At 41.7% G+C, this 13,774-nt stretch overlaps 1 long non-coding RNA gene across 1 annotated transcript in view; it reads right to left on the reverse strand.

Moving 5' to 3' along the window:
- Positions 1-298: 298 nt before the first annotated feature.
- The window catches only part of LOC132403050 (uncharacterized), a 38,495-nt gene continuing 25,019 nt past the window's right edge, over positions 299-13,774 (reverse strand). The window contains exons 3-4 of the long non-coding RNA XR_009515172.1: positions 3,997-4,058; positions 299-2,932 (exon numbers count right to left, since the gene is read on the reverse strand). This is a non-coding gene — a long non-coding RNA (uncharacterized LOC132403050). The remainder of the gene's footprint in view (positions 2,933-3,996; positions 4,059-13,774) is intronic.

The following is a 13,774-nucleotide window of genomic DNA, read 5'->3' on the forward strand; positions in this document are numbered from 1 at the left end:
ATTTTAAAAGCAGCCCTTTATGCATGGGAGCCTTTGGGACACCTTGTGGTCATGAAGGTTCCTGGTAAATTACATTTTTTAAACAAATGCATTTTGTGATCACAAATACAAGGACAAATTAGAACAGAAATGAGGAGGCCAGAGGGTGGTAAATCTATGGAACTGATTGCCACAGATGACTGTGGAAGCCGAGTCACTGGGTATATTTAAAGTGGAAGTTGAAAGGTTCTTGTTTATTAAAGGCGTCAAAAGTAACAGGGAATAGGCAGAAGAATGGGGTTGAGAGAGATAATAAAGTTCAAAGTACATTTATTATCAAAGTATGTACAGTATACTATATACAACCTTGAGATTCATCTTCTTACACAGCCACAAAACAAATAAACCCATAGTACACATTAAAAAAAAGACCATCAAATATCCAATGTGCAAAAAAAAAGAACAATTTGGGCAAACAATAAAAAGTAAATAAATAAAACTAAAGTTCACAGAAGTAAGACCACACCCACAAAGTTAGTTCATCACTGCAGCTGGTCCAGGAGCCCATTATTTTCAGGCCACAGCCTCAGTTCCGCACAGAGATGAGTAAACCTTGCAGAGCAGCGAGCTAAACCCTGTCCCATCCCTTGCCTCTGGTCGCAACGTCTTGACCTTTTTAATCTTGGCCGTTACTTACATCGGCCAAATATCAGCTCCTTTCCAGCTCTCGGGCCTGGGCCCTGTCACTTTGATTCGGCTCCAAATCTGCTCCAGCAATGGCCAAACATCAGCTCATTCCTCGTTCTTGGACCTGGCCCCACTGCGTCATTTCAGCCCATTCCCACCACACTGCAACTTTATTGCACCTTCAAGATTCCGGTACGCACTACAAAAATGCCAGGTTGTACAGCTGATTCAAAGCACAACTCCAAAAGGTAAGGTACATACTAGTGATTGCAGTGATCATTGTCCAGAAAAAGTGCGATTAATAGAGTAGTCCTCAAAATGGCGCCAGTGATCATCGGTGACTTTCTGTGGGCTGCAGAAAATTGTTTAGGACTTCTTCTTAAGTATACTTACTTTGAATGTTTTTTGCTGCAATTTGCAGCATGTAAATTTCCTCTTAACAATGGACTTCTAAATCATATTAATGATCTTCAGATTTGCTTTTGAATGGAAAATCCTACAAAAGGTAGTGGATTCAGCCTAGTACATCACCAGTAAAGCCCTCCCAACTATTGTGCACATCTACATGAAATGCTGTCGTAGGAAAGCAGCATCCATCATCAGACATCCTCACCACCCAGGAATGCTCTTTTCTTGCTAATGCCATGAGGCTGAAAGTAAAAGAGCCTCAAGACGTACACCACCATGTTCCGGAACAGTTACTACCCCTCAACAATCCGGCTCTTGAACAAAAGGGGATAACTACACTCACTTTGCCCATCACTGAGATGTTGCCACAACCAACTATTTCATTTTAAGGGCTCGTTATCATGTTATTTCATGTTCTTATTTTTTGCAGTTATTTTATATTTGCATCTGCACAGTCTTGTTGTCTTCTACAGTCTACTTGATCTTTCATTAAGCCTGTTATAGTCAGTATTCTATAAATTTGCTGCGTATGCTCACAGGAAACTGAATCTCAGGGTGGTGTGTAGTGACATATATCTACTTTGATAATAAAAATTACTTTGAGCTTTGAATTTTTTAATCAGTAAATCTGCTTGTTGCTAGGAAGGCATTGCTGTGTCTCACCAGTGCCATCTTAAATCAGCCATGATGGAATGACAGCAGTCTTGATGGACCAAAAAGCCTAATTATGCCTCTATGTCTTTTGGCCTGATGCACATTTGAAATGCATGAGTTATTTAAAGTGTTAAATCTTATCAACCTGTGGGTCTTCACTTCATAACCTATACAACTACCTTAACACAACAACACTATGCCCATTTTGCACTGCAACTGGCTACTTTTTGATTTAATTGTCTTCTTTCCAGAACAATTCTTATAATTGGCGTTCCATTTATGTTTAACTTGTGGATATAGTGTACTTTGCGTTTATGATGCTGCTGAAGTAAATTTTTCACTGCACCTGTGCACACAACAATAAACTCAACATTGACTTTAACTTAGCCCGAGGGAGCAAATTCCAGCAGTAGTTTTAGACTTTCCACAGCTGTCCTAACTATGCACAATCTGGATGGTGTGATTCAACCACAATTGACCTATTCAGTCTTTGCTACTGGTGATGGTATTGGGTTTGTTGTCCGTGAAGTTCTGAACTCAAACAAAAGTCTTAAGCCCTATTTGATATAGGGAGCTACAGGTACCCTCTCTGAAGGGAGGCTTCCTGTAGCCAAAGGTTAGATCACCTCCATCTTTATCCTCCATGATGAACTTAGCTGCCAACACCCACGATTTGAGCAGTGGGTCCTCCCTCCCTACCAAGGAGGAGATGCTTCCAACTATTGAAGTAGTTTAAACGCAGTACATTTATCTTTAGTGATACATATCTGAATTTACATAACATTCTTAAAACACATAAAAAGCTCACAAAGGATGTCTATCTTCTAAAAGACTTCCAAGTAACAAATGATTTCAAAATACAAAGGATTTCTAAATGACGGGTACAATTTCTTTAAGCTAAAATGACATACCCAATGAGTTGTAAATGAATGAGTCACAGAAAACAAAGGCAGAGGAATGGATTCTGGTCACCCATCTTTCTGTTATTCTTCTTGACATTTCTTGATCATTCCTAACAAGCCTGACTGCTGTCTAACATTTATAATATTTTTGCCTCTAGGTGATTTCACCCACTCGAGGAAATCTGCAGATGCTGGAAATTCAAGCAACACACATAAAATGCTGGTAGAACGCATCAGGCCAGGCAGCATCTAGAGGAAGAAGGACTGTCGACATTTCGGGCCGAGACCCTTCATCAGGATTACTGAAATAAAAGATAACAAGAGATTTGAAAGTAGGAGGGGGAGGGGGAAATCCAAAATGATAGAAGACCAGAGGTGGTGGGGTGAAGCCAAGAGCTGGAAAGGTGATTGGCAAAAGGGATACAGAGCTGGAGAAGGGAAAGGATCATGGGACGGGAGGTCTAGGGAGAAAGAATGGGGGAAGGGGGCACCAGAGGGAGATGGAGAACAGGCAAAGAGTGATGGGCAGCCACACCCACACATGTCATTTTTTAGTTACATTCATCAGGTCAAGTGAATACATTGTTTAATTAAGCTGAAGCGAATCCTTATTAGTTTCTTTTGATTAAATAGTGGGCCAATGAGGACCCCATGTTCACTCTTTTTACTGCATGAGGCTGATCAAAGAATATTGGTTGGAAGTTAGCTTATTTAAAAGAGAGCTCTTTGATCCTTGCTGTGTTAGAAAGCTGAGCTTGCAAAAAAAAGGCCCTGGGCCCTGGACAGTGAATATTAATCACATGCTAATAATGTATGTGTTGTCTGTTAGGCAAAGAGGATTGGGGTTGACCTTGTGGCCTCTGACTTGCTTTTAAAAGGTCCTTTTCTTGATCTCAGAGCTCAATAACACCCCTAGTCCATGGGTGACTTTGGAATGTGTTCATTGATGCTTTGAGAGCAGCACGCCAGTGACTTTGCACAGAGCAAGGTCCCAAGAACTGTAATGTAATGATGAAGGGATACCCTCTTTTGGGGATGATAAGTGTTGGCTGCACAACAGACATACCTGCCATTGCTTCTTCAACATAATGCCTCAGGGCTGCTTATGCCTACCCAGTTTTACATTTCTATAAAATGACAGCTCCTCCACATGCACGCACTTGGCAGTCAGTGGAGTTAAACCTCAGAAACTTCACAGAGCTGTGGTTGACAAGCTAAAAAAGAACTTGAACCACAAAATACTCCCTCAGTAGGCAGAGTGAAGATAGCATTTGACAGACCGCAGAAACATTAAAACAAGTGAGCTGGTGTTTCCCACTTCAAAAGCAATTGCCTTAGCAGAAACCTTGACGTTCTGTGTGCTCACTTTTGCTTAATTCCTTGGTCTTTGATCACTCACTTGGTGGTATACATCGAAGTTTCAATATCCTGGAATAGATCACAATACCAAATCAGACAATAGCATTTGATGGCCAGCACACAGAACATTCGGGGTAGGACTTGCTTTATGACCTAGTGGTGACAAAAAAAAGCTCCATTGCGAGTCATGTTAAAGATGCATACAGCCCCACAGCTCTACCCCCACGTGGAAGATCAGATCACAATCTGGTTCACCTCATGTCCTTGTATAAACCCAAAGTACAGCAACAGCTAGCTACCACCAAGAGAGTAAAGAGATTACTATCGAGGCCTTGAGGGGCTGCTTTGAGATTACTGACTGGAATGTGCATTGTGAACCATATGAAGAGGACACTAATGGACCTACTGATTGCATCACTGGCTCCATCAGCTTCTGTGTGGACACTGTAATACCATCAAGGACTGCTTCTGCTTCCCTAACAACAAACCATGGGTCACCAGTGATCTGAAGGCTCTTCTCAATGACAAAAAGAGAGCCTTTAGAGCAGGAGCCAGTGAGGAATTGAAACATGTGCAGCGGGAGCTAAAGGAGAAGATCAAGGTGGCTAAAGAGGAATACAGGAGAGAGCTGGAGAACATTTAGGCAGAGTAGCACATGGGAAGAGTGGAGAGGCATGAACAATATCACTGGGTTCAATCGGCCTAGCTGTAGAGCCTCAGGATACAGCCGTGAATGGGCTAAAGAGTTAAAACAATCCTTAATCCTTTAATAGATTGGACAATTACCCTCCTGTTCACACCCTCTTCAGCACAATAGTCCAGGTGTTGAGGCACCTAATGCTCCCTCAGCACCAGTGCCTCCCCGCTCCCTCCTCCCCCATCCAGTTCAACATGTGAATGAACAACACAGGTTACCATTGTCTACATCCCCTCCTTGCCCTGCACCTACCATCCACACCTCCACATACTAACAGCTATCGTCCCAAACCTCTGGCCTCTACCTTCAACCAACTCCCCAGTCATCATGGACTCACCTTCACAACTGAGCAGGTGAGTAGGGCCCTGACGAAATTCAGACATGGCAAAGTATTGGGACCGGATGGAGTGAGCCTGCAAGCTCCTGAAGGAGTAAGCTGAGTAATTGTGTGGAGTTCAAAGAACTTTCAATTTGAGCCTCAGACTAGAAAGGGTCCCAATTGTGTGGAAAGCATCATGCGTGGTCCCAGTACCCAAGATGGGCCAACCAAAAGTCCAGAATGGCTATTACCCAATAGTCCTGACCTCACAATCATGAAGACCCTGGAGAGACTGGTCCTGGCTCACTTTTTTTTAATAAACTTTTTTTTATTGAGTTTTCAAGTAATTACAGAAATAAAAGAAAATATATGAAAAAATATATATATACCCTACCCCCCCCTCCCCTTAACCCCTCCCCCCTAACATCCCTATATAAAAAAGAAAGAAAGAAAGAGTGCCTGGATATCGGAAGATCCTCACATGCTCCATGGAGTTTGTAATAACGTTAGTATATATATATATATTTATTTCTTTCCCCAAATAACCAATTATTATTTCATCTTCGGAGCACCTATATATTTAATCCTGTCTTTTGTAAATAAGGGTGCCAAATTTCCAAAAATGTTTCATATTTATCTCTTAAATTGTAAGTAATTTTTTCAAGTGGAATACAGCCATAAATTTCCTTCTTCCAACGATCTATACTTAAGTATGTATCCGATTTCCAAGTAACTGCAATAGCCTTTTTGGCTACTGCCAATACAATTTTTATAAATTCTTTCTGATATTTATTCAATTTGGGTTTCGGTTTTATCCCTTCAATATCGCCTAGTAAAAATAATATTGGATTATGTGGAAGTTGTGTTCCAATAATTTGTTCCAATAAAATGCTTAAATTTGTCCAAAAAGGTTGAATTTTAGAACAAGACCAAGTAGAATGTAAAAAAGTAACGATTTCTTGGTTACATCGGAAACACTGATCGGATAAATTTGGGTTTAATTTATTTATTTTTTGTGTTGTAATATATAATTGATGTAAAAATTATATTGCACTAATCTTAATTGGACATTTATTGTATTTGTCATACTATCAAGACATAGTCTTGACCAATTTGTTTCTTCAATTTTAATATTCAAATCCCTTTCCCATTTTTGTCTTGACTTATGGACTCCTTGTTTAATTGGTCCTGGCTCACCTCTGACCTCTAGTCAGATCAGCCCTCGATCCCCTGTAGTCTGCTAACCAGGAGCACATTGGAGTCAAACATGTGTCATCTATCTGCTGAACAGATCCTACTCCCATTTGGAAAAGCAGGGCAGCACCGTGACGATAACTTTTTTTGATTTCTCAAGTGCCTTCAATACCATACAGCCCTCATTGCTGAGGGAAAAGCTCCTGTTCTATGTAGGTTGGCACTTCCATTGTATCCTGGATAGTGGACTGACTGAATGTCAGACCACAGTTCGTGTGGCTTCAGAGCTGTGTGTCAGACATAGCTATAAGCAGCACTGGGGCCCCACAGCGGGCTGTATTGTCTCCCCTCCTGTTTACTCTGTACACCTCGGACTTCAGATATCACACTGAGTCATGCCAGCTGCAGATATTCTCTGATGACTCAGCAATAGTTGGGCATATAAAGGGAGGACAGGAGGATGAATACAGGGCCCTGGTGGAGGTCTTTGTCAAATGGTGAAAGCTTTACAGCTCAACATCAGTAAGACAAAGAAGATGGTGATGGACTTTAGGAAAACTAGGTTTGCACTGCTCCCTGTTACTATTGATGGTGAGGACCTACAGGTACCTGGGAGTGCACCTGGATGATAGATTTAAGTGGAGCACTGATACAGAGGCTATCACTAAATGTACTCCTAAATGTACAAGAAGAGCCAGAATTGCCTCTACTTCCTGAGGAGACTGAGGTCCTTTGGAGTATGCAGGCCTCTCCTTCACATGTTCTACTAGTCTGTTGTCACCTGCACAACCTTCTATATAGTGGTGTGCTGGGGCAATGGCATCAACGTGGGTGATGCTAACAGGCTCAATAAACTGATTAGAAAGTCTGACTCTGTTATAGGAATCAAACCGGACCCACTAGAGACTGTGCTAGAACAAAGTACCATCCAGAAAATCCTGGCAATTCTGGACAATGTTTCTCACTCTCTGCATGTCACCTTGGCTGAATAGAGGAGTACATTTAGTGATAGACTGAGACAATTGTGCTGCTCCAGAGAGTGCTATCTGAGGTCATTCTTACTCTTGGCCATTAGGCTGCATAATGAGTCAATCAATAGCAGGAGATAGTGATAACCCCCTCCTGTTAGACTATTTGAGGTAACTTATATTTTATTCTTTCTTACTTCTGATTTGCATTCACCGGGGGGATCTGTGAAAAATGGGTTTCATAATGGGTTTCATAACACCCACTGGCCACTACAAACACTTGGTGACACCTTTCAGACTTTCCATCTGTCTATCTGTTTTCCAAGCCATCATCAACCAGATCCTTCAAGACATGCTTCACAGGTCTACCTTGACTCTCATCTTCTCCAAAGACCCCCAAGACCTCCTCTGTCATATCTGTTCAGTCCTTCAACACTGTCTTGAAAACCAACTCTACTGCAAGTTAGAGAAATGCCAATTCCACGTCCCAGTCACTTCCTTCCTGGATTATATCCTTTCACCCCAAAGAATTACCATGGACCCAGAGAAAGTGTACACTATCGTTGAATAGCTCTGACTGTGCTCCCTCAACCAGTTATAACACTTATTGGGCTTCTCTAACTTCTACCACCATTTTATCAGGAACTACAGGCAATTGCCACACCTGTCACCTCCTCATCAAGTCACCTATCCCATGAATAACCTGGTCTGCAGCTGCGGACCATGCTTCACCACTTTTCCTATTCTCTACCATCCAAATCCCTCCAGGCCTTTTGTGATGGAGGTGGATGCATCGGACATGGGCACCAGTATCACCCTCTTCCAGTGAGGACCAAACAGGAAGACACACGCTTGTACTTTCTTCTCCTGCTTGTTCAACTCTACAAACTGCTATTATGGAGTAGGAGATAGGGAGCTACTCGTCACCATCAAATGAGTTTTGAAGGAATGGAGACATTGATGGGAAACACTGAGCCCTTCTTGATCTGGACTGACCAGCAGAACTTCATATCCATACAACATACTCAACCCACGTTAGGCTTGCTGGGCCCTACTCTGAGCATTTCAACTTCACCATGTCCTCCAAGAACACTAGGCCTGATGTCCCGCCCTGACAGTTCAACCCAGCTGAAATGGAAATCGACCTTCAGCCTATCATATCATCCTCCCTAATCCTCGCCCCAATAATCTGAGATCTTGAGAAACAATTCCACCAGACCCTACAGCATAGGCCTGCCAACACACCAGACAACTGTGCTGTCTGAGGCACTCCAGTGGGACCAATCCTCAGCACTCTCTGGCCATCCAAGCACACGACGGACTCTGGTTTTTCTGTAATGCTAGTTCTGGTGGCTCATGATGATTGCAGATGTACATCAGTTTGTTGCTACCTGCTCTCAATATGCCCAGTCCAATTCCTCCAACCAGTGCTCTTCTAGGCTGCTGCAGTCCCCACCAGTCCCCTGACTCCAGTGGTCACAAATCACAATAGATTTCATCATTTGTTTGCCACTTTCTGATGGGGCCATGGTGATCATGCCAGGATCTACCACTCATTACAGAGTTCTATTGGACCTACCCAGATCACCCTGGCCTGTCGGGTGTTGGCCATAGGAGGAGGTCCTGTCAGGTCTGCACAGGCAGGCATCTCCAATTCTCCATCCAGCTAACAGGAGTCTCATGCCACTCATTTTCAACTCATCACTTGCCGCCTATTTAAACACAGCTCTCATGCACAGCCTCTGTCACCCATCAAACCAGCCAGCCTCAACCAGTTGCTCCTAGCCTTCAGCTACCTTGTTGCCTTGCTGTATTAAGTATCTGTTCCCTCTTGTTTCATGGTCCCTTGCGGCTTGTTATTTTGCAGCTTGTTGTTAAAGTTGTTGCTCACCACCAAATTTGGACAGGGGACTGTGGTCAAACAGTTTCTAACTAGAGTCAGTCACATGCACTGTATTGGCTTTAGACATTGCACTGTACTTAGGGCAAACACTTCTGAGATAGTCTCAGCTGAATGTGTTTGTGTTGTGTGTGTTGTAAGGATATGAGTGTCAGAAGCAGTAATTTTTGTCACTGATAGTTGTCAAGAAATAAGCTGTAAGACAATTCAGAACTATTTTGCTCACTGCAGTTTCAAGCAGTCAGGTTGGGGATGCCAGAAACGGCCAGAAGTGAAAATAAAATAATTTTGCTACTTCAACAAGTTGGGAACTATGAAGAATTTGAAGGTATCAACAATCATCTTGAATGTTACATTGAAAATGAAGATTCTGAGGAGGCAATCATTGAAGGTATTGTATGAAGCCAGTCCATTATCTTTAGGTGTCTGTGCTGTTTTTGTTTATTTATTGTCAGTCAAAAGAACACGGCAGCATATACTGGATGAATTCCTCCATCAATAACTATTAGGAACTAATACAGTTTCACAGTACTGCAGAGGTATTGTTTGTGTTCTAATTGTTCTGCATTTCATTTAAATGCATAAATTGTTACTCAGTGAAATGGTATTTAGTATATTTTTTGAACTCTTTCCATGATACTTAAGCTAATTGGTGTAGCCAATTAATGCGGCCAAAATGTACTGATCCTGATGTATTCCAATTAACTGGAATCCACTGTATTTGCTCCTTAATTTTTCGACATCACTAGCACTTCTATATTGCAAGATAAAGCCTTTAATTTTTACAACATACCTCAACAAATGCTATGTTTTTTCCTTGTAATGCTCTATGTAGTTGGTTTATAAGTCACTCTCAGACTGCAATCACGATGAGACTAAGCTAAGTGGAATGTTATTCTCAAAGTAATACCAAAAGAAGGGCAATGTACCCCAAAGGCTTAATGTGATGACCTGCAACTTCAGAAATATTTTCATCACTCAAACCTGCCTGCCTCTTGAGAATTTTCCCAGCACAAATTCAGCTGACTTTCAATGTCAGAAGCTCACACCAGTAATATTTGTTTTCCTGTGTTAGGAAATTAATTTTAGCTGATTATCACGGTTCCATTGGTACCTTTCACATTGTAATTTTGCATGTTTTGTCATCTCATAATGTTTTCAGAGGAGGAAGGATTAAAACATTCTAATAATATTTGTCCTTTGCAAAGGATGACCCTCAAATACATCAAGTATTCTCACATGACAAATAGAAGCTGCATATTTAATTAGGAAATTTAATGTGATACAAAACTTCAGTCTGGATAACTTTCTCATACTGTATTGTGATTTCTGGTGTATCTTAGCATAATGAATCCTATGTCTAGTTTAAATTAGCTGAACCAACTACATCCCACATTGCACTTTGCATTTTCCCAAATTTCCCTCATTCTCTTTCTGTCTCTCACTCTCTCATTTGTGCGTGATGATCCTTATGATTTGTCAATTCTTGCCGATATCCTCTTTCAGTTTTGTATTTCAAACCTCCTCCTTCCAAATTGCCTTCCAGAATATCAACACCACCCCCACAAACAGTTAGAAGACCAGTTCTACATGAGCAAACAGCTCAGAGTGAAACGTGATCAGAGAAGAATTGACACCAGGCCAAAGTATGTTCAAACACAAGTCGAGGGACTTGGTGAGAATTAAGCGGAGAGATGAGCTTTAGCGTAGTGCAAGGAAACGCTAAGAGGTAAGTGAATGCTGGGATATTTGATGAATGAGACAGTACTTCATTTTAGGAAATGGCCACTAAGATTTTTGATCCTCTCAAGTTTATAGAGGATGGAAAATGGGAGGACAGGCAAGTTGAATCAAAGGAGTGAACAGAAGCTTGCAAGTTGGTTGGCAAAATTTATGACAACGGGATTAATGGTACACCAGAATTGTGTGTACAAAATTGGCTGAGAGGGTAAGTACATTGTTATTGTCAGGCAGCATGTGTGGATAGAAACTGAGATGTGGATCATCAACCTGAAATATTAATTCAGTTTTCCCTCTCCACAGATGCTGCCTGACCGGCTGAATAGTTGCATCATTTTCTGATTGTGCTTCAGATTTCCAGAATCCGCAGTTTTGTTTGTTTTGTAACAGCGTATGGTCCTTTACCATATAGTAGGGAAATACACATGTTGTTCCTTTTTCTCTACGTCCCCATTGCCACTTTCTGATTAGAGGAGTCAAAATCCCAGGTCGGCAAATCCCTGAGAGCCCATTGGGGTTGTTGAAAGCCGATTGTCTGTGTGTCTGCTTCTGAATCTACATCTGAATCCAGGTGCACTGGAGGCTGAAGAACACCAACGTTCTTGGGGTTGGAGAACTGTGTATGTATATGAGTGGGGGAGAAGAACATGAGGTTGTTTTGCTGTTGTTGTTTTGTTGCTGCTATGTTCTGTTGTGTTCAGTGTTCTGCCAGGCATTGTGGCCATTCTACACTGTTGCTGAAATGTGTGGTGACACTTGCAGGAAGTCTACCGCACATCCTTGGGTGTGTTAGTTGTTAAAGCAAATGATGCATTTAACTGTATTGTTCAATGTACACAAGATAAACAAATGTGAATCCATCTCCTCACTCCTTGAGAACTTTCCAATATATGTCAATGATCTACACTTAAGTAAAAAGCTGTTTTTTTTTCAGAGATTCGAGATGACATAATAATATCAAATGGTGTATTTTGGAAAGCAAACATAGAAAGAAAATATAAACCGTTCTGAAGGGCATGCAGAAACGAGATGCTAGTAGAGCCGATGGATGTCACCTTGGAAAATAATGCAGTTTCACCAGAGCAATACCAGGTTTGAACACTTCCATTGTGATGTGTGATTAGTGAAGCTGAAAGAGCATCCCTTCAAGCAGAAGCTCAAGGTAAACAATGGAGGTGATCAAATTTACCAAGGAATTCGTTAATAGACAGCTGGGAAGATGCACTGGGGACAGTTAGATAGAAAGAGGGCATAGTTTTAATGGACTATATATCTTTCTCTCTGTAAATCTTGCACTAGTGTTGCAATGTTTATTTTGCACTTATGCAATTAATGTATAATTTATGTTACTTTAAGTTAATAATAACTCATGCTTGTCCTTGCAATGTACTCAGTTGCTGCTACAAAAAACTTTCTAAAGTGGCATTTAAACACTGCGTGTCAATGTTCCCTCTAATTTGAAATGACCAATCTTATGCTGTGCAATTTTTTGCCCTGTGACAATAACGTGTGTGCACTGAATTTTATATATAGGGGTGTTAATTTTTTTAACTGGCAAAACAGTTAGAACTTTGATCTCCTCTGGGTTTGATTGTTTTCACTCTCGTTCATCTGCACTCTTACAAAACACACGTAGTAGGCCTGTAGCGGGTAATGAAGGATTTTTTCACTGGAGCTTTTGCACACCATCCATATGTGATTTGCTTGCTAAATTGTGCTTTAAAAAGTCAAGTTTCCAAATATCACTCCACTTCTTCTCACTTGCAAATTCTCCACGAACTTTTGCATTGTGACAATACATACAGGTACTGTACATGAATATTTCTCATAGCTGCACGTTCCTGACCTCATGAGCTTTCGGAGTAGCAGTTTCTACTGTTTGATTAAGCCATTCTGCTTTAAATGAACTAGCAATTCTTTTGCACTTCACACCCTTTGCTGCACTGGAACTCAACATAGTGAATTTCTTCAATAAAAACAGTGTAAATAAACTGGTTCTAAAACCTGCAGATAAATCATCGCAAATTCCACATTGTGCCATGAGGTTATCCGCAGGATGGCAAAGCTTGCATAAAAGGAGAGTTTCACAGGCATTTGGACATTCCAAAGGTCCAATCAGCAGCAGGAGCAGAATGTGGATCAATAAGTAGAACTATGATGTAGAGGCCATTATAGGGATTTGGATGTCTCAGGGGCAGGAATGGCTGCTGTGTGTGCCGGGCTTTAGATGTTTCAAAAAAGAAAGGAGAGAGGGAAAAGAGGTGGGGGAGTGGCATTGCTAATCAGGGATAGTATCACGTCTGCAGAGCAGTGTGACAGGGTTAAATAAAAATACAGAAGGGACAAGTGGGACAGCTATTGTTGTGCCGGCCATTGTTGGGGGTAGGAGTGTCAGGCTTTGTCTCAAGAGGCTTTGACGAGAAGAGGCTGAGGCCAAAGAAACAAGTTAGAAGGGTTCAAATCACAAACAAGAGAAAATCTGCAGGTGCTGGAAATCTGAACAACACAAACAAAATGCTGGAGGAACTCAGCAGTCCAGGCAGCATCTATGGACAAAAGAACAGTCGACCTTTCGGGCTGAAACCCTTTAGCAGGTCTGGAGGAAAAAGGCTGAGGAGTATATTTAAAATGTGAGGGGAAGGGAGGGAGAACCACCGGGTGATAGATGAAACGTGGAGGGGGAAGGGATGAAGTAAAGAGCTGGGAAGTTGATAGATGAAAAAGACAGAAGACCATGGAAGAAAGAAAAAGGAGAAAGGAGCACCAGAGAGAGGCGATGAGTGGGCAAGGAGATGAGGTGAGAGAGGGAAAAGGGTATGGGAAACGGAGAAGGTGGGCGGAGGGGGGGGGGGGTGCAGTTTGGGGTGCATTACCGGAAGTTTGAGAAATCAATGTTCATGCCATCAGGTTGGAGGCTACCCAAATGGAATATAAGTTGTTGTTTCTCCAACCTAAGTGTGGCCTCAT

The sequence above is a fragment of the Hypanus sabinus genome, chromosome 12, assembly GCF_030144855.1.
Source record: "Hypanus sabinus isolate sHypSab1 chromosome 12, sHypSab1.hap1, whole genome shotgun sequence".
NCBI lineage: Eukaryota > Metazoa > Chordata > Chondrichthyes > Myliobatiformes > Dasyatidae > Hypanus > Hypanus sabinus.